Source organism: Bufo bufo, chromosome 9 (genome assembly GCF_905171765.1).
Source record: "Bufo bufo chromosome 9, aBufBuf1.1, whole genome shotgun sequence".
Classification (NCBI taxonomy): domain Eukaryota; kingdom Metazoa; phylum Chordata; class Amphibia; order Anura; family Bufonidae; genus Bufo; species Bufo bufo.
In genome coordinates this window covers 75,193,679-75,215,877 of record NC_053397.1, presented here as the reverse complement: position 1 = coordinate 75,215,877, position 22,199 = coordinate 75,193,679, and positions in this window count along the sequence as shown.

Sequence of the window (22,199 nt, the reverse complement as noted above, 5' to 3'; positions counted from 1 at the left end):
TCGAGCGCGGTGAGACTTTGCACCAGTATCTTCAATCAAGATGGCCACAACGGCCTCTTTGTGATTAAATAGATAAGGTGAGTATGGTTTTTTTTGCTGCCATTTCAAGAAAAATAGATTCGTTACCACGAAGCGTGAGGAAATTTGGCTTCGCGGCAAATCTAATTTTTCCTGAAATTTGGATCGAAGTCTATTAGTTTGGCTTGGATTCACTCAATACTACTGATTATACATCGGTTCAGTAACTTGCATCTCTATGTTTGCTACAGAAGAACACAGCACAAACCACTCATTCTATAAGCACTTTTGCTGACCCTGAGATGATGATGACTGACTGTGGACATTGTGACTGTTACTGGGGATACTAATACTGACACTGGGGATACTGGCAGACACTGGACTCACTGTGGCTGACTGTGGGCACTGAGGCTAATACTGGGACACTATGGTGGTCGTTGTTATGTTGTAATGGGGTAATTTGGCTGACACTGGGACTACAAGGTTCCTCTGGCAACACAGTCTCCATCAAGACCAGCACAGCAGACACCATTCTTGATTGATCAGGGTCTAAGTCTTTTTCTGTTTGCATCATTGTTGTAGGGTCTTTGTAATTATAATATGAGCATAATGTCAAATTATTGTTAGTATCTGGTAATCACCAAGCTTGGAATGGTGCACACCAAAACTCTTTTTAAATTTGTTTTAACCTTGTCATTATGTGGGATTGAGTGAAGATTGATTGGGGGAAACTTGAATTTTATTTTAGCACAAGCCAGCAACATTACAATGCTTTGTATGTGAAAATATTTTTGGTCAAATTTTTGCCGAAAGATTGAAAATCCAGAAGGGTTCACAAACTTTCAAGCACCATTGTTCACTACACGGACAAAAGTATTGGGACACCTACACATTGCACCTACAGGAGCTATTATGACATCTCATTCTAAACCATCAAGCATTAATATGGAATGTCCTCTCTTTGTAGATAAAACAGCTTCCACTCTTCTGGGAAGGCTTTCTACAAAATTCTGGTGCGCGACTGTGGGAACTGTCACCCATTCATCCAGAAGAGCATTTGTGAGCTCAGATACTGATGCTGAATGAGAAGGCTAGGCTCGCCTCTCAGTTTTACTACAACCCAAAGGTGTTCAATGGGGTTGAGGTCATGGCTCTGTGTGGGCCAGTCAAGTTCTTCCAAACCAAACTCACACAACCATGCCTCTATGGAGGCTGGCTTTGTACAATGGGGGACAGTCATGCTGGAACAGAAAAAGGCCTTCCCTAAGCTGGGTTTTCCCATAATGTTGAAAACATACAATTGTTCAAAGTCTTTTGGTATACTGAAGCATTAACATTTCCCTTCACTGGAACTAAGGGGCCTAGGCTGACTCTTGAAAAACAACTCCATAGCATTATCCTTTCTCCACCAAACTTTACAGTTGTCACAATGCAAGTAATGTTCTCCGGTCATTCGCCAAACCCAGACTGTCATAGACAGAAGCATGATTTGGCACCCCACATAACACATTTCGACTTTTCCAGTCCATTGAAGGCGTGCTCTAAACCAGTTCATCCTACACTTGGCACTGTGCTTGGTCATATAAGGTTAGCATCCAGCTGCTTGGCCACAGAAACCCATGCCATGAAGTTCCCTGAGTGCAGTTCTTTTGCTGATGGGACAGTTGGAACTCTGCAGATATTGAGTGGGCAGATCACAGGTGATTCTCCTGGTGAACTTATTGACCGTAGTAGAATCAGATTAAAAGGATTAATACATCTGTTTGTAGTCTGTAACCATGGGAAAATAGTGCATAGGTCTGGACAGAGGCTGTATCCTCAAAATTGGAGATTTAAAAAAAAAAATCAAGACTAATTGCACAGTTGTTTCAAGTTTTTTTAGAATAATTTAAACATTAAAAACTAAATTTGGTTGCAAAAATATACATTTACATATGTGTATACTTTTGCAACCATTTTTTTACTGTCACAATAAATCGAAAATGAAAAATGAAGCAATTTTACAATAGATATTAATGACAAATTTCTTATCATTTAGTTTCTATAAATTCTATGTAGATTATGTGTCTCCATGGCAACAGCAATTCAATGTAGTTTTTCAGTCTCATATTTTCTTTCATATATCTATTACTTTGCGTTAATATTTATTTGGCAGGTTAGCCACAGATAGGATAGAAGGAAATACAGTATAATGGCAGGATTAGACTACAAAGAGTTTATTTGTTGTCTGTTACTATGGAGATCCTTAGTTTTCTCGGAATCTGTAGAAACCAAACAGTAGGAAATTTGAGCAAGCAGGGGGCCATATCCCTTCTGTTGAATCTGCCAACACTGTACTGCTGTGATGTCCATTCCCTTACTTCCACTATGACCGTTTTCAGCTCTGGAGCTCACAGATCAGGTACGGAGGGGGAGATCACACTTACAGAAAGGCGAGAGGCTCCTGTGATCTTCAGAAGCAGTGTAGAAGCAGCACTTTTATCAGGCTCGGGGTCTCAGCTAGCTCTGATATGCCCCCACTTCTTCTCTGCCGTCTTCTGTTTCTCTGTCACTGGGGACAGATCTTCCCTTACAACAGGCAGTGGACTGCAAATTAGGTGGAAGTGAGACCTATAGTGTCCAATACTGAGCTTTTTTCAGGTGGATGAAATATATATTTTAAATTATACATTAGATGAAATGAAATTGTGGAAAAGTACAGTAATTCATTAGGCACTTACTAATGTATTGTGACTATCAATATTACTACCTTTGCTGGCTATTTTAATTTTTCCTTCACATTATACACTGCTCAATTCCATGGTTACGCCCTTGCAATCCTGCAGTTCTGACTTGAACGCTATAGAAAAAAGTGCACTTTTTCCTACATTGTGCAAGCACGTCCACCACTGCTGGATTACAGGGTGTCATAACCATGGAAACGAGCACTGTATAATGTGATGGAAAAAGGAATCAAGCCAGCAAACAAAGCCATATGGATAATCACAATCCATTAGTACGTGCCTTGTATTAACTTTGTCTACATGATAAATGCCATGGAACTGAAGCCCCAAACATTAAAAAAACAAAACCTTAAAACTAAATATTAATATTAATAAACAACACAACAAATTATTCGTAGTAAAAATAGGGCACAGTGTTTTATTTAGGAAATCTATACACACAGTTTGCCAATAAAAATAAGCTATAATAATTATCACTTTCCAAATTAACCATCAGTCCAATGAAGTCCATAAATCTGCGAAACTGAAAGACCTAGTCCCCCCAGCAAAAACGATGTGACAAAACCCCACCAGCCATGAAGCCTCCTACATGGCCCCCCAAACACCGAAGCCATAATTCCACCATCATCTGCAAACCTACATGAAAAATATTCAGTCCCATATCGGACAAATGCACTGCTTCCTGTCGATATAAACCTGGTAAAAAAAAACTTCCAGATCAATATGTCTGAAGGATGCTCCACCTAAACTAGGCAAAAATGTTCACCCACTTTCTAATGCGATCACAAAACAGATTCACATCTGCAGATCATGACAACCGAGCACAATCTCGGAAAAAATAATAAAATATTCCTGAAAAAGACATTTGATGAGTGAGAAATCTTTGTTCATTTCCCAAATCAAAACTAAAGTTGTTATTTTACTGTACCTCCCTCCACTTGTAACCAAACCCGAGTTCGGGAAATGTTTTTTTACAGTACAGATGTCACGGAACCATGAACCAGACGTACAACAAGAGATAAATGAAAATAAGAAGGCTTTATTGAAAACGGATGGTGAAACCGAGCAGAGTCTTTGCGAAGCCAGAGGTCAGGAACCAGAAGGGTAGTCAGACGAAGCCAGGATCAGGAACCAGCAGGGTAGTCAGACGAAGCCAGGATCAGGAACCAGCAGGGTAGTCAGACGAAGCCAGGATCAGGAACCAGAAGCAGCAGCAGTCTTAGAAGCATGTGAACACAAGAGGACCAAGCAAGGAACTGAAGCCACAGACCTCCTATATATATGAGCTAGGCATCCAGCTCCTCCCAGGGGAAGGAGGAGCCGCAGGGTGGAAGGCTACAAGAAACCCAGACCCCAAGATGGCCGCCAGCACATGTCAAACGAAGGAGAGCAGCAAGCAGGTAAGACCATGACAGTACCTCCCCCTCAAGGGCCCCTCCTCCGCGGAGCACAAAACGGTTTCTGAGGGAAGCGTGCGTGGAAGGCTCGGAGCAAGGCAGGAGCATGGACATCTGCGGAGGGAACCCAGGAACGCTCCTCTGGACCATAACCACGCCAATGGACCAAAAACTGCAACCGACCGCGGACCAGGCGTGAGTCCAGGATATTGCTCACCTCATATTCCTCACGATTGCCCACTTGGACCGGACGAGGCCGAGGAACCGAGGAAGTGAAACGATTACACACCAGTGGCTTCAACAGGGAGACATGAAACACGTTGGAGATCCGCATGCCAGGAGGAAGCGCAAGGGCATAGGCTACCGGGTTTACCCTGCGAAGCACTCGGAAGGGACCAACAAAGCGAGGCGCCAGCTTGGGAGTGGGCACTCGAAGGTTGAGGTTGCGGGTGGACAACCATACACGGTCTCCGACCTGGTAGGAAGGAGCAGGCGCTCGTCTGCGATCAGCCTGGAGTCTCTGGCGCTGCGCAGAGACCTCAAGGGACTTCTGGATCTGTACCCAAGAAGCACGTAGGACGGAAAGGTGATCCTCCACAGCCGGAATATCCTGGGGAGAGAATACCTCCGGTAACACGGCAGGTTGGAACCCATAATTGGCCATGAAGGGAGACGTCCCAGAGGAAGAGTTCACCGCCGTGTTCCTGGCAAACTCAGCCCAAGGCAGGAGGTCAACCCAATTGTCTTGGTGATCGGAGACATAGCAACGAAGGAATTGCTCCAAGGCCTGATTGGATCGTTCTGCGGCCCCATTGGACTGAGGGTGGTAGGCCGAGGAGAAGGAGAGATGAATCCCCAACTGGGAGCAAAAGGCGCGCCAGAACCTGGACACAAACTGACTCCCTCGATCCGACACAATCTCCTTAGGCAAACCGTGCAACCGGAAGACCTCCCTGGCAAAAATCGTGGCCAACTCTTGTGCAGAGGGTAACTTCTTGAGAGGAACACAGTGGCACATTTTGGAAAACCGATCCACAATCATGAGAATGACCGTATGGCCTCGGGATGCAGGGAGGTCCACAATGAAATCCATCCCCAGGTGTGACCATGGGCGCTCCCCGGTGGCTATGGGTTGCAGAAGGCCCAACGGAAGGTGCCGAGGGGACTTACTCTGGGCACAAACGGAGCATGCCGCTACATATGCGGCGATGTCGGAACGTAGGGAAGGCCACCAGAACAGACGTGAAACAGCCCAGGACAGCTGATTCTTTCCAGGATGCCCCGCGGTCTTGGAGTTATGGTAGGTTCGCAACAACCGAGTGCGCAACTCCTCAGGCACAAAACATCTGCCGTTGGGTCTCCCAGAGGGAGCACCAGATTGAGCCGCCAAAATCTGCTCACCCAGGGGAGAGGTCAGGCTGGTGCGAATGGCGGCCAGGATCTGATTCGGAGGTATGACCGAAGTCGGATTCGACTCCTCCCTGGACAGCTCGGAGTACTGCCGTGATAAGGCATCCGCCCTGATGTTCTTGGAACCGGGTAGGTAGGAGACCACGTAATTAAAACGTGACAAGAACAGAGCCCATCTGGCCTGACGTGGTGTCAATCTCTTGGCCTCAGAAAGGTAGGTCAGATTCTTGTGGTCCGTCAGGATGAGAACCGGAACCACCGAACCCTCGAGCAAGTGCCTCCATTCTTTGAGGGCCTGCACGATGGCCAATAACTCCCTGTCACCAATCTGATAGTTGCACTCCGCGGAAGACAGTTTCCGGGAGTAAAACCCACAAGGAAGCAGAGGACCCTCTGGTGTTCTACGCTGAGACAGAAGGGCGCCTACTCCCGTCTCAGACGCGTCCACCTCGAGGACAAAGGGCAACCCAGGGTTGGGATGCGACAGAATCGGAGCCGACACAAAGGCGGACTTTAGGGCCTCAAAAGCTCGGATGGCCTCGAGCGGCCAGACCTGGGAATTACTGCCCTTCCTGGTCAGATCCGTGAGAGGCTTGGCCAGCATGGAAAAGTCCCTGATGAACTTCCGATAATAATTGGCGAAGCCCAAAAAGCGCTGCAGGGAACGAAGACCACTGGGCTGGGGCCACTGTAAGACAGCCGAAACCTTCTCAGGATCCATGGAGAACCCCTCAGCGGAAATGATGTAACCTAAGAAGGTTACCTGGGATCGGTGAAATTCGCATTTCTCAAGCTTACCGAACAGCTTGTTCTCTCGTAACCGTTGCAACACTCGTCTGACATCCAGAATGTGGGCCTCCATGGATTCAGAATATACCAAGATGTCATCCAAATAGACTACCACACACTGCTGCAACAGGTCACGGAAAACATCGTTGATGAATTCCTGAAAGACTGCGGGCGCATTGCACAACCCAAAGGGCATAACCAAGGATTCGTAATGACCGGTCCTGGTGTTAAACGCGGTCTTCCACTCATCGCCCGCCTTGATCCTTACCAGGTTATACGCCGCCCTCAGGTCGAGTTTGGTAAAGACCGTGGCCCCTTTAAGGCGATCGAACAGCTCGGAAATCAAGGGTATCGGGTAAGCGTTCTTGATCGTGATGCGATTGAGACCCCTGTAATCGATGCAAGGCCTCAACTCACCGCCCTTCTTTTTCACAAAGAAAAATCCAGCCCCTGCCGGGGACGAAGATTTGCGAATGTGTCCGCGTGAAAGCGCCTCCCTCACGTACTCCTCCATGGCCTCATTCTCCGCTACCGACAGTGGATAGACTTTGCCACGAGGAGGAACGGCACCAGATTGTAACTCTATGGCACAATCGTATGGGCGGTGCGGAGGTAGGGCAACCGCGCGCACCTTATCGAATACATCCCGGTACTCCTCGTATTCAGGAGGCAACAGAGAGTCCGAGGAAGTACACAGCAACTTGACAGACCCATGGATGCAACTAGCCCCACACTGCGGTGACCACGAGAGGATCTCGACCGATCTCCAATCGAAAGTCGGATTATGCTTCTGGAGCCAGGGGTACCCCAAGACCACCGAGTAGTGTGGAGACGAAATAACCTGGAGGCAGACCGACTCTCTGTGAACGGCACCAATGGCTATCCCCACTGGAAGGGTCTCATGAGTCACGTGTGGCGGCAGAAGGGGTCTGCCGTCTATCGCCTCAAGAGCCAGTGGGGAACCTCGAGCCTGCAGAGGAATGGAATTGGCGGCAGCGAACACACTATCAATGAACAAACCACCAGCACCAGAGTCCACCAACGCCTGGGTCGTCACCGAGCCCCCGACCCAGGAGAGGACAACAGTGATCAGTGGTTTGTCAACACGGGAAACCGGGGACGAGGAGACTCCACCCAAGATCTGCCCCTGACAGGATCTCAGGGTACGATTGTTTCCCGGACGGTTCGGACATGCCAACCGAAAATGCCCACCGAGACCACAGTACATGCATCGGCCCTCGCGTCTCCGGAGTGCCCTCTCCCCCTCGGACAGGCGAGCAAACCCCAGCTGCATGGGTTCACCCCCAGACAAGTCATCCCCAGGAGGCGTGGGAGGAGAGGGAGGCACGGGTGGGACAGCAAACGTAGGCACCAATCTGTTAGAAGACCTCCGCAGGTTCTCCTTAAAGGAAGGTCTCTCCCTGAGTCTGGTGTCAATCAAAATCAGGAAAGAAATAAGAGACTCGAGCTCAACTGGTAGGTCCTTAGCTGCAACCTCATCCTTCAAGGCATCCGAGAGACCATGAGAGAAAGCAGCGACCAGAGCCTCATTATTCCAGCCCACCTCTGCTGCCAGGGTACGAAACTCAATGGCGTATTCAGCTACGGATCGTGAACCCTGTCTGATGGACATAAGGAGCTTCGCAGCAGAGGCAGCACGAGCCGGCACATCGAATACCTTCCGAAGAGAAGCAACAAAACCGGAAAACTCGGCAACCACCGGATTGTTGTTCTCCCATAAAGGGCTGGCCCAGGCCAAGGCCTTGTCCGAGAGCAGCGAGATCAAGAAGCCCACCTTTGATCTCTCAGTAGGAAAGGCATGTGGCAGCAACTCGAAATAAATGCCCACCTGGTTAAGGAAACCTCGGCACTGAGTTGGCTCTCCCCCAAAGCGCTGTGGAAGAGGGGCAGAACCGGTCATACCCCGACACACCGCAGGCGCAACAACAGGTGTCGGGGTAGACTCTGGCGCAACAACCGGAGCGGCAGTAGGAGCGAGCCCAGGAGCGACAACCGACCCATCGGCAACGGGAGCGAAATGAGCCGTGCGTTCAAGCAGGGTTTGCAACGCCACAGCGAACCGACCCAACAGGTGATCCTGCTGATCAAGTCTGGCAACCAGCGTGGGTAGCGAGGATGGCCCTGTACCGTCAGAATTCATGGCTTGGTCCTAATGTCACGGAACCATGAACCAGACGTACAACAAGAGATAAATGAAAATAAGAAGGCTTTATTGAAAACGGATGGTGAAACCGAGCAGAGTCTTTGCGAAGCCAGAGGTCAGGAACCAGAAGGGTAGTCAGACGAAGCCAGGATCAGGAACCAGCAGGGTAGTCAGACGAAGCCAGGATCAGGAACCAGCAGGGTAGTCAGACGAAGCCAGGATCAGGAACCAGAAGCAGCAGCAGTCTTAGAAGCATGTGAACACAAGAGGACCAAGCAAGGAACTGAAGCCACAGACCTCCTATATATATGAGCTAGGCATCCAGCTCCTCCCAGGGGAAGGAGGAGCCGCAGGGTGGAAGGCTACAAGAAACCCAGACCCCAAGATGGCCGCCAGCACATGTCAAACGAAGGAGAGCAGCAAGCAGGTAAGACCATGACAACAGATCAATTTCTGAAGTTATAACTTCGGTTCATCGGAGCCAATACATTCTAATACTGTACGGAGCGCTCTCTCCGTAGAGTATTGAAACTAAGCTTTATGCGAATCGACTTCGGATGTTTCATCCGAAGGCGATTCGCTCATCCCTACACTTAAAGTAAACACTAACAGAACAAAAAGTGATTGAATTTCTTGCAATATCACCTTTCTTTTATCTAATAATTTACATAACATGGATTTAATCTTGAGTATTTTGTCATATGGTAAGCGGAACTCCATTCTTTCAGTAAAAACTCTAACAAATTACATAGATAAACTGCCTTCTCTTCTACTATCGGAATTCCAAAATGTTCCACAACTTCCTTAAATCTATTTAACAATTTAAAACAACAATCAGAATTCAGGTCACCTATAAAGAAGAAATCGTCTAAGGGTACTTTCACATTAGCGGCAGGGGAGTCCGGCAGGCTGTTCCAGCAGGTGAACAGCCTGTCAGATCTGTCCTGCCGCTAGTTCACGTGTGCCCCCAGACTGCCGCTCCATCCCCATTGACTATAATGGGGGCGGGGGCGGAGTTCCGGCGGCAGCACGGCAGCGTACGGCGAGAGGCAGCCGGACTAAAAGTACGACATGCAGTACTTTTAGTCCGGCTGCCTCTCGCCGCCAGAACTCCGCCCCGCCCCTATTATAGTCAATGTGGACAGAGCGGCAGTCTGGGGGCACACGTGAACTAGCGGACGGACAGATCCGACAGGCTGTTCACCCACCAGAACAGCCTGCGGGACTCCCCTGCCGCTAGTGTCTAACTAGCCTTAATAATATATAATATCCACCCCCCTTCCCGGGAACCTCTAACTGAGCAACTCACTGAATGAACACAGAAAATGTCTCAAATTAAAAACAGGATAACGTAAAACCCATGGGATAAACATCTAGCGAAAAAATAATGACCATCAAATGGGAAGCCCAGAGAATTAAATCCCTGGGGGTTAACCGGCAATAAGCGAAATGCTGATTATACATCAGATTTAGCTAATAGAGCACCAACTCCAAATTTACACAGTAAAATTAAAAAGAAGAATAACATACTGAAGCATTGGTTTTATCCGCCAATGCTTTATTCAAAGAAGTTTTGTCAGGGAACAATAAATTATGAATTAACCTAAAAGAGTTAGGCTATTTTTAGGAACTAATCCAAGAGGAGATAACCTGAACCTTATCAAAAGGGGGTTCAGAAAATGGACAACAAACCCTATCAGCAGCTACTTCTTTAAAAATCTTATCCCTAACAATATTTTTATTTAACTGATTTTAAATTCTCCATCCATAAACAACCCGGACCAAGAAATTCTGGAACAGAAAACTGGCCCCAAAACTCTTACACAAAAAATCAGCTTTCAGTTGGCCATGGTACATTTCTAACCAAGGAGACATTTTTGCCAGGCTCACAGGCGTCCAAGCTTTTAACCAATTAGAGGGCCACTTCACTGGGCTTCATTAAGCGCAAAGCAAACCCCCTTACAAAAGGAACCTTGCGTATTAGTCTTCTATCTGTACTATTCCTTTGTGGCCATATCATATTTAGCCATAGGCCAACATCTTTACTGCCCCAATGCATAGAAGGATGAACTGCCAATTTTAGTCTAAACAATCTCATCGTACTGGTACCACACCATTCTACCAAAATTGTGATAAGCTTCCAGAATAATTTCCAAATGCTGAAATAAACCACAGTATTAAGTTTTTGAATACATGCTAAACGTTTCCTATCATCCACACTCTTAGGGTCCATTCACACATCTGTGTGTGTTTTGCGGATCCACAAAACACGCACACATGGGCAATGTGCGTTCCGCATTTTGCGGACCGCACATCGCCGGCACTATAAAAGAATATGCCTAATCTTGTCCGCAATTGCAGACAAGAATAGGACATGTTCTATTTTTTTCGGGAACGTAAATGCGGACCCGGAAGTGCGGATCCGCATTTCCAGATCCGGGCAGCACATCGTGTGGCCCCATAGAAATTAATGGACCCGCAATTCCGTTTCGCAAAATGCGGAACACAATTGCGGACGTGTGAATGGACCCTTACTCTCACCAGATTTCATCTCAGATTTAACATGCTCATTAGTGGAGGGCAATAAAGTCAATAATTCAATAAATTCATTACGTCATATTTTCTCCTTAACCGATGCCGCAAGGTAATAACCCAATGGAGATATATCACACTTCATTGCCTCTCTAACACACAGCTCTGAGACACCACACCTTTATTAACCTGGGGTCTCACCACCAACATTACCAGGTGTACTATGCGTAGCTGTTACCTCAGACAAACCAGCCAAAGGATCAACAGAATTAGCCACAGTGGCACCTTTAGCCCAAAAACTAAACATATGTTCCATAAACTCACTGAACAAATCAATATTAACATTAGTATTGCCAGCCATAGACGCTGTTAACTCGCCCACAGCAGCTTTGTCAATAGATGCTGGCTGCTGCGGCTCTCCTCTAGTCTTCACAGTTCTCGGCCTATCAGTCTGACCCTGACAGGAGCCTCCTCTGTAGGCTGACGTTCGCCTTAGGTGGACCGGAGGTGAGGGTATAGGCATTCTTTGTCTTTCTCCTTCTCTTCTTAGGCAGCTCTTCATAATGGTCCTCTTCGATGACGACTTCCGCCCATACCGCATCACCTCCGCCATTAATACTCGGCTGGCAACAAGTCCTGGTTGCTCTTCCACTAAACCAGGAGCTTGAAGACAGCTCCTCAACCACTGCTCGCCGCCATCACTATCAGCTGCTTGAGGAGATCCTCCATACTGGCGCAGAGGGCTTGACTCGTCGGGTTCAGTCAGCAGCTGAGGGGATCACCGACAGGTCGTAGCTTTTAAAACCTCTCTGCTTTCCCACTCAATTGACAGTCGACCAATCACCGCGATACAAACACCTAGAGACAGGTACCTAAAAATAGAACATAAGCAAACTGTATCCAGGCAGAACAAGTAGCAACCACTGTAAATAGAAATGGGGGAGGGGGGATAGAGCATTAAAGCAATAAGGGGCTACAGTCCTGTGTGTCCCCACTCCAATTCAGGATGTGGCCTATGCCATTTGCTGAAGCTAGACAACTCTTTAAGCCTTCATTGTATGCATAACATACTCTGGGGTAGACAGACATTTTTGTGGCCAATAACTGCCTCCCTTGATGTAAGTTCTCACAGGGGCCTAATATGTAACAGGACCGTCCGACCTACCGTGCAATGTTTATACTGGTAGTTTGTTGCTGAAGTGTTTTTAGCTACTTGAGAGTGCATGTACAGTACAGACCAAAAGTTTGGACACACCTTCTCATTCAAAGAGTTTTCTTTATTTTCATGACTATGAAAATTGTAGATTCACACTAGAGGGAACCAAAACTATGAATTTACACATGTGGAATTATATACATAACAAACAAGTGTGAAACAACTGAAAATATGTCATATTCTAGGTTCTTCAAAGTAGCCACCTTTTGCTTTGATTACTGCTTTGCACACTCTTGGCATTCTCTTGATGAGCTTCAAGAGGTAGTCCCCTGAAATGGTTTTCACTTCACAGGTGTGCCCTGTCAGGTTTAATAAGTGGGATTTCTTGCCTTATAAATGGGGTTGGGACCATCAGTTGCGTTGAGGAGAAGTCAGGTGGATACACAGCTGATAGTCCTACTGAATAGACTGTTAGAATTTGTATTATGGCAAGAAAAAAGCAGCTAAGTAAAGAAAAACGAGTGGCCATCATTACTTTAAGAAATGAAGGTCAGTCAGTCAGCCGAAAAATTGGGAAAACTTTGAAAGTAAGGGCTATTTGACCATGAAGGAGAGTGATGGGGTGTTGCGCCAGATGACCTGGCCTCCACAGTCACCGGACCTGAACCCAATCGAGATGGTTTGGGGTGAGCTGGACCGCAGAGTGAAGGCAAAAGGGCCAACAAGTGCTAAGCATCTCTGGGAACTCCTTCAAGACTGTTGGAAGACCATTTCAGGGGACTACCTCTTGAAGCTCATCAAGAGAATGCCAAGAGTGTGCAAAGCAGTAATCAAAGCAAAAGGTGGCTACTTTGAAGAACCTAGAATATGACATATTTTCAGTTGTTTCACACTTGTTTGTTATGTATATAATTCCACATGTGTTAATTCATAGTTTTGATGCCTTCATAGTCATGAAAATAAAGAAAACTCTTTGAATGAGAAGGTGTGTCCAAACTTTTGGTCTGTACTGTATAACTACTTCCTCTGCACCAACTATAGCTACACCCCCAGTATATGTTAGCCTCTACCATTTGGAGCTCAGAGACCACAATCCACTCAGTTCCTGGACACCTTGACTTTTTATGACAGCTCTAATTGGATAGCCATACAGTAAGTCTTTGCTGAGAACACACTGAGGGAGATTTATCAAACTGGTGTAAAGTAGAACTGGCTTAGTGGCCCATAGCAACCAATCAGATTCCGTCTTTCATTTTTCAGAGCTCCTTTGGTAAATGAAAGGTGGAATCTGATTGGTTGCTATCGGCAAATAAGCCAGTTCATTTTTACACCAGTTTGATAAATCTCCCCCAGTATTTTCAGTGTTGCATGAGTTGTGTGAATGGAGCTGATAGCAATGGAACATCGTCCGTGGGCCCAGGGTCTGATACCATGGTGGGCCTTAAAGGTCCAGAGGAAAATAAAATCGGAGGTCTATTTCTTTGAATCAAAACCTATTAGACTTTATTGATGATACGAGGGTTAATTTTCTCTGGTGGGCCAAGGAACCCCAGTCCGATCCTGAACACTGTGTATAATGAGATGCTTGGCATTATATCAGAGCTTCATACATTTGTATTCCATACCATAGAGTAACACAGATGTGGGCTTTCTGCTCTGGATTCAAATGATTTTTAACGAAATGTATATTTATGTAGAAATACGTTCAGTGATAAAACACTAATAAATTTATCTTGCGGATAGAGATGAGAAATGTAGACACTGAGTGAGAGATTATTTATAATTAAAGGTGATTCCTTTTATTTAAATCAGAATTAGCATAGCCCTAAATTTTATAGGCTGTGTAATTATTCTATTGAATGAAATGCTCATCTTAGAGCGTGCAGTGTGTTCTGCACAGGTACAGAGATCCCTTGGGCGATATATATGGATTGCTGTACTGATATTTCATAATGTAAGAAGGATTATATCTGATATTTCAGTCTTATATGGAAATTACATTCAGATGATTAAAATGCACCTCATAGTCATATAGCTGACTGCTGTGCTTGGCTCCTTCCCCCAGTGCCATAGACTTTAAATGGAGAAAAAAGGCGAATCATCAACCACTGCTCCACCTAAACTCCTCCTATCCATCATCATGTGGCTGAGGGGAACAGGGCACCAGGGTGATCAGTGAGAGTCTTAGCAGTCATACCCCCACCGATCTATCCAGTGGATAGGTGATAAATGCCTCTGCGTCTTATGTATGCCTCTACATTTCTTCGATTGGAGCTGCTTTGGGACAACAGATCCTAAGCAGCAAGTGTGGTTGAAATCACCCACACCAGACCTAGACAAGTCCCATGCAGAGAGAGACATGAATAGATTTTAGGAAAAAGGTGCTTTTTGGTCATGGTGCCAAGAAATTTAAACAACAATGATAGTTATAACTAAATACTGTCTCCTCCTCTGTTGCACTTGGCTCGCTGCCTCTCACTCTGCTTGACCTTTCTACTGACCACTCCCATAAACTAAATGGAATTGGGTGGTCACCCTCGAAATAAAGATACAGTCACCACAACCAGCACATCAGATAAGCAACGGTGTGATCACTCAGCGTAATAAAACATATTAGATCACAACTAGTGACTACACCTTACACCAGGATTCTTCAGGGTTATACAATATTTAAAATATCCCCCCCCCCCCCCCCTAATGCCCGGGCCCAATACCGGGGGGATATTTTTTAGATTCCGGATTACCCCTTTCATTTATTTTTGTTGCTAAAGTTGTAGGTCCACTCTTGCCCTTATTCACACAGGGTTATAAAAGAAATTTTAACCACAATTGCTGCTTAGGGCTCACGTTAGGCGAAACCTGTCAGGTGGTGTAACGGTCGCGTACACACACACACAGGGGGGGAGGGAAGTGACCACTGCGCTCCACCCTTACCCCTGGCCCTGCCTACTTGCCTCGCGAGTCCTAATGACAGGGGACAACTGGACGGCAATCCCTAACTTGGAGTAAGTGCAGGGATGACAGACAGACAAACAACAGGACGTGAACGGACCGAGTCAATACCAGGAAAGCTACAAGGTACAAAGGATTAAGCAAAGAATGGTCAGGAGAAGCCGGGGTCAAATACCAGGAGAGCAGAGAAGTACAAGAGGAGTCCTAAGAGAGTAGTCAGGTGGGAGCCGAGGTCACAATACCAGGACGGATGCGCAGTACAGGAGGATCAGGCAAAAGGATAGTTAAGGAACAGGATCAGGTAAGTATTCAGCAGTCCAACAAATAGCCAGGAACCTAGAAATTAACAGGCAACCTGTAGCCAGCAGGCTGCCTGTATTTATAGTGGGGAGTGAGGGTCATGTGACGTGGCTAGCGTCACATGACCGACAGACCAACCAGTCGAGCACCGAGTGATCAGCTCGGCGCTCAAGGCAGACTTAGGAGCAGGGAGCCACCCAGCTAGTAAAACCATCCTGGGAATGAGGTCAAACACAGATCCTCATTCCCAAAGCTAAGCAACAGGTCTGCGGGCGATGGGGGACCGAGTGTACCTTCGGAACCCCGTGACAGTACCCCCCCTTTTACGAGGGGCCCCCGGACCCAAGACTTCAGGCGATGGCTTTTCAGGGTGTTCTAAATGAAATTTACGAACAAGTCTAGGAGCATGAACCTCCCTGGCAGGTACCCAAGATCTCTCTTCAGGTCCATACCCCTTCCAGTGAATCAGGTACTGCAAGGAATTACGCACCTTCCGGACATCCACTATTTTAGACACCACATACTCGACAGCATCATTAACAAGAACCGGCGGAGGCGAGGCTTTTGATGGTACTACCGGTTCAAAATATTTTTTAAGCAGAGATTTATGGAACACATTATGAATGTGGAATGACTCGGGCAGCTCCAACCTAAAAGATACCGGGTTAATCACTTCCGTGATCTTACAGTATATGGTCCAATAAAACGAGGAGCAAATTTTTTAGAAGTTACCTTGAGAGATAGATTCTTGGAGGACAACCATACTTTATCCCCAACCTGAAAGTTTACCCCCCTTGAACGTCTCCTATCGGCCTTGAGTTTCTGAGAACATTGAGCCTTTTCTAGGTTCGATTGAACCCGGGCCCAAACTGTGCACAGTTCGGAGGAGAGTTTATCCGCTTCAGGGTTAGAGGAGTAGACGGACGACCCAGAATGAAAACGGGGATGAAAACCATGGTTACAAAAGAAAGGGGAGACCCCAGCGGAAGAATTGACACGGTTATTCAAAGCAAATTCAGCCAATGGAAGAAATTTCACCCATAATTGCTGGTCATCAGCAACATACGACCTCAAGAATTGTTCGACAGACTGATTAAGGCGTTCAGTCTGCCCATTACTCTCAGGGTGGTAGGCAGAGGAAAAAGACAATGAAATTTTACATTTTTGACAGAAGGCCCTCCAGAATTTGGACACAAACTGCACACCCCTGTCAGAAACAATATTTTCCGGGATACCATGCAATCGAACAATTTCTTTCACAAAAATAGACGCCAGGGTTTTGGCATTCGGGAGTTTAGACAGGGGAATGAAATGGACCATCTTGCTAAACCTATCCACCACTACCCACACTACAGTCTTACCCTCCGCCGGCGGTAGGTCAGTTATAAAGTCCATCTAGATATGGGACCAGGGTCTACTGGGAATGGGTAGGGGTCGTAGGTTACCAGCAGGGCGAGTCCTAGAACTTGGACCTGGCACAAACCTCACAGGCTGACACATAGGACTTGACATCCCTAGTTAGAGTGGGCCACCAATAAGATCTAGAAACCAGATCCTTAGTGCCCTCAACACCCGGATGTCCACAAAAGGCAGAATCGTGACACTCACCCAACAGCTGGAGACGAAATTGTACGGGAACAAACAACTTATCTGTTGGGGTGGATACCGGTGCCAGATGTTGTTCCGACCTAATGCGAGCCGAGATATCCTGGGTAAGAGCTGCTAAGAAGATTTTTGCTGGTAGGATGGATTCAGGTGGTACCTCAGTAGGTTGAAAAGCCTGGAAGCTCCGAGATAATGCGTCTGCCTTCACATTTTTACTTCCCGGCCTGAACGTGATGGAAAAATCAAAACGAGTAAAAAACAGAGCCCATCTGGCTTGACGGGGATTCAACCTCTTAGCAGATTCGAGAAACATAAGGTTTTTATGGTCAGTGACAACAGTTACACAATGCCTTGCCCCCTCCAGAAAATGCCTCCACTCCTCAAATGCCCATTTAATGGCCAGCAGCTCCCTATTCCCTATGTCGTAGTTTCTCTCCGTGGGAGAGAATTTCCTGGAGAAGAAGGCACATTGTCTCAGATTAGTGAGGCTAGCAGGACCTTGTGAAAGGACTGCTCCTGCGCCGTCCTCGGACGCATCCACCTCCACAATAAAAGGTTTCTCCTGATCAGGCTGGATCAGAATGGGAGCGCTACTGAATGCCTTTTTTAATTTTTCAAATGAAGAAATGGCCTCAGTAGACCAATTCTCCAAATCCGCCCCTTTCTTAGTAAGGTCGGTCAACGGTTTAGCAATTACGGAAAAATTCATAATAAATTTACGATAGTAATTGGCGAAACCTAAGAACCGTTGTAAGGCCTTTAAGGATGAAGGTCTTACCCATTCCTTAATTGCTAGTACCTTACCAGGATCCATCTTGAAGGCGTGAGGAGTCAGAACATGCCCTAGAAACAGAATCTCCTGCACACCAAAGACACATTTCTCTTGTTTAGCAGATAACTGATTCTCCCTCAACACCTCTAATACTTGTCTAACATGAGACACATGGGATTCGAAGTCAGGAGAGAATATCAAAATGTCGTCAAGATAGACAATAACAAATTTACCTAAGAACTCCCTAAGAATGTCATTCATGAAGTTTTGGAACACAGCTGGGGCATTGCTTAGTCCAAAAGGCATCACCTGATATTCAAAGTGTCCTACCGGAGTATTGAACGCCGTCTTCCATTCGTCTCCCTCCTTGATTCGGATTAGATTGTATGCCCCTTTCAGGTCAATTTTGGAAAACCAGGTTGCCCCCAGGACCTGGTTAAATAAATCCGGAATCAATGGGAGGTAGTATCTATTCTGGACAGTGATTTTATTTAATCTCCGGTAATCGATACATGGCCTAAGACCACCATCTTTTTTCTTAACAAAGAAAAACCCCGCCCCCATAGGAGAGACAGAAGGTCTAATATGCCCTTTACCAAGGCTCTCCTTAATATAATCTTCCATGGCCTTGCGTTCGGGCATAGAAAGATTATAAATTCGTCCTTTAGGAAACTTGCCCCCTCTACTAGCTCTATGGTACAATCATAAGGTCTATGGGGGGGGTAGAACCTCCGGGGTTGGTGATGAGAATACATCAGAATATTCTCTAACAACAGAGGGTAAAGTATCAGACTTTACTGAGACCCCAGCCTGTACCACGGACAGGCACGAGTCACACTTAGGCCCCCATCTCACCAACTCCCCATTGGACCAATCTATAGTGGGGTTATGTAGTCGGAGCCAAGGCAACCCTAGTACCACCTCAGCAGGTAGGTTCTCCAGGACTAGAAGCGAACATCTCTCTGAGTGGCACACACCCACGGTTAGAGAAATCTCCGAGGTACATAAGCTCACCGTCCCACCAATAAGAGGAGTAGCATCAATAGCCATGACATGGATAGGAGTTGGTAAGGCAAACATAGGAATACCCAATCTTACAGCATACTCAGAGTCAATAAAGCTAGCCGCTGAGCCAGAATCAATAAAGGCCTTACCCGGCCATTTATCTACTCCCAGAGAAATCGTAATGGGTACCGAAAGCTTACATTTAGAAAATTCAGGGTGTACCTGGTCTTTAGGTTGCCTTGCCTTAGGAGACTTGACAGAGAGGACCTTCTTAGGACACTGGTTGATCCAATGGTCAGAATCTCCACAGTAAAAGCATTCTCCACGTCTGCGGCGAAGATTCCCTTGGGTCATGCCAACCTGCATGGGTTCCTCGGTGGAGACCTCAGCATTGTCTCTGGGATAGGCCTCTGGCTGGACCACCATCTGGGAAGAGAACTGTTGTTCCTGTCGTCTCTCTCTAACCCGTCGGTCAAGTCGGACAACAAGGGTCATCATCTCCTCTAAGGTCTCTGGAAGTTGATAACTGACCAGAAGATCCTTTAATTTATCAGACAGACCTGACCTGAACTGACTCTTCAGGGCTGGTTCGTTCCATCCTGAGGGGACACACCACCTTCTGAATTGGGTGCAATAATCCTCCGCTGGTAAATTGCCCTGAACCAGTGCCTTTAGAGCAGTCTCGGCTACTAGAGCCTTGTCTGGTTCATCATAGAGGGTACCTAGGGCCTGAAAGAACCCCTCCACAGAATATAAACAACTGGCGCCAGCAGGTAAAGAGAACGCCCAGTCCTGGGGATCACCCTGTAATCGGGAAATTATAATGCCCACGCGTTGACTCTCGGGCCCAGAGGACACGGGGCGCAAACGGAAGTAAAGTTTGCAACTCTCCTTAAAAGAGAGAAACTTCTTCCGGTCTCCAGAAAAGGTTTCTGGGAGCTTAATCTGGGGCTCAAAATGCGGACTGGAGGCCTGAGGAGTGGAAGAGCCTTGCCCTAACTCAAAAGAGCTGAGTTTTTCCCCTAACTCCTGCACCATCTGCATCAGATTAGAGACATAGTCAGTCAGGGTCACCAGAGGATTCATAATACAGTGGTTATTGGGCCTGTTAATCTGTAACGGTCGCGTACACACACACACACACAGGGGGGGAGGGAAGTGACCACTGCGCTCCACCCTTACCCCTGGCCCTGCCTACTTGCCTCGCGAGTCCTAATGACAGGGGACAACTGGACGGCAATCCCTAACTTGGAATAAGTGCAGGGATGACAGACAGACAAACAACAGGACGTGAACGGACCGAGTCAATACCAGGAAAGCTACAAAGTACAAAGGATTAAGCAAAGAATGGTCAGGAGAAGCCGGGGTCAAATACCAGGAGAGCAGAGAAGTACAAGAGGAGTCCTAAGAGAGTAGTCAGGTGGGAGCCGAGGTCACAATACCAGGACGGATGCGCAGTACAGGAGGATCAGGCAAAAGGATAGTCAAGGAACAGGATCAGGTAAGTATTCAGCAGTCCAACAAATAGCCAGGAACCTAGAAATTAACAGGCAACCTGTAGCCAGCAGGCTGCCTGTATTTATAGTGGGGAGTGAGGGTCATGTGACGTGGCCAGCGTCACATGACCGACAGACCAACCAGTCGAGCACCGAGTGATCAGCTCGGCGCTCAAGGCAGACTTAGGAGCAGGGAGCCACCCAGCTAGTAAAACCACCCTGGGAATGAGGTCAAACACAGATCCTCATTCCCAAAGCTAAGCAACAGGTCTGCGGGCGATGGGGGACTGAGAGTACCTTCGGAACCCCGTGACAGGTGGGAGTTTGTAAAATTTTTATATGAGAGGCCTGTTTTAACTTCTGATTTTGTAAGTATATATAATAAAGGATGGATGCTCTTATCATCAGGACTTTACACGAGGTGTCTGTGTCCTTTGTTTCCCAAGTGTCAACCCAGGTGAAGCCTTTTGTGTAAATGGAGGATTCCAGGGTAAAAAGGAAGACTTAATCTTTTGGAGTGTGAAGGAGATACTTTACTTTAGAAGAGCACAATATGCATGGTGGTTACAGTTCACTCCAAAAGGTGTAGTTGCTTATAAATCATTGCCTTCAATATTATTTTCACTGTGGAGGGTAAGGAGGTTTGAATGTTCTGGAGCTTTACACATACAAACTTTCATAACACACAAATAACTTTGTCACAGAGAAAAGGCTACATAAAAACAACTTTTAATATAACTTTGTATACAAGATAGAAGAAGAGTCAATACTACTCCTGGCCCTGATCTCTGTGGCTCCTCAGCTACTGTCGTTTCGCGAACATTGGCCTAATGGGGTATCGTTGGCAAAAATTCCCACAAAAAATATGTATTTTAATCCGGAGCCTTTTTTTGCGTCTTAAAGGGAAACTTTCAAAACTGTGCCCTGCTGGAGCCTAGAAAAGTTTTCAGGCCCCAAAAAATAAGGCATTCACCTGACAGAAAAAAACTTGTGATGATGTGGCTGGAAGTACATTAGGTGGTCACTGGCTAAATATTTTACTGTTGGCAAGTACAGGCCCCAAAAATTAGGCATTCACCTGACAGAAAAGAACTTGTTATAATGTGGCTGGAGGTACATTAGGCGGTCACTGGATAAAAATTTTACTGTAGGTCACTGGAGTTCAGGCTCCAAAAATTAGGCATTCACCGGACGGATAAGAACTAGTGAATATGTGGCTGGAGGTACATTAGGCGGTTACTGGCTAAAAAAATTTCTGTAGGCCAGTACAGGCCCCAAAAATTAGGCATTCACTTGACAGAAAAGAACTTGTGATGATGTGGCTGGAGGTACATTAGGCGGTCACTAGATACAAATTTTACTGTAGGCTACTGGAGTACAGGCCCCAAAAATTAGGCATTCACCTGACAGAAAAGGTGCTGCTGTATATACATAAGACAAGGACCATTCTTTGTTCTGGGTTGTGGCAGATATGTGTGGGCTGGCATGTGGAAATTCAATTACATGTAGTCGTCACAGGTGTTGGATTCCTCCGAGATCCATGCCTTATCCTTTTTTAGAAATGTATGGTAGACCACACTGTCGTGAGCTAGGCGAGTACACTTATTGGTCACGATCCCCCCCTGCTGCGCTGAACGTCCTTTCGGACAGGACACTCGGCAAGGGGAAAACCAACAGTTCCATGGCAAATTGTGCCAGCTCTGGCCACAGGTCAAGTCTGCACACCCAGTAGTCCAGGGGTTCCTTGCTTCTCAGAGCGTCCACATCAGCCGTTAACCTGATGTACTCGGACACCTGTCGGTCTAGGCGTTCCCTGAGGCTGGATCCAGAGGGCGGCTGTCGATGAATATCCAAAGTGACCAACACATCTTCAAACAGCC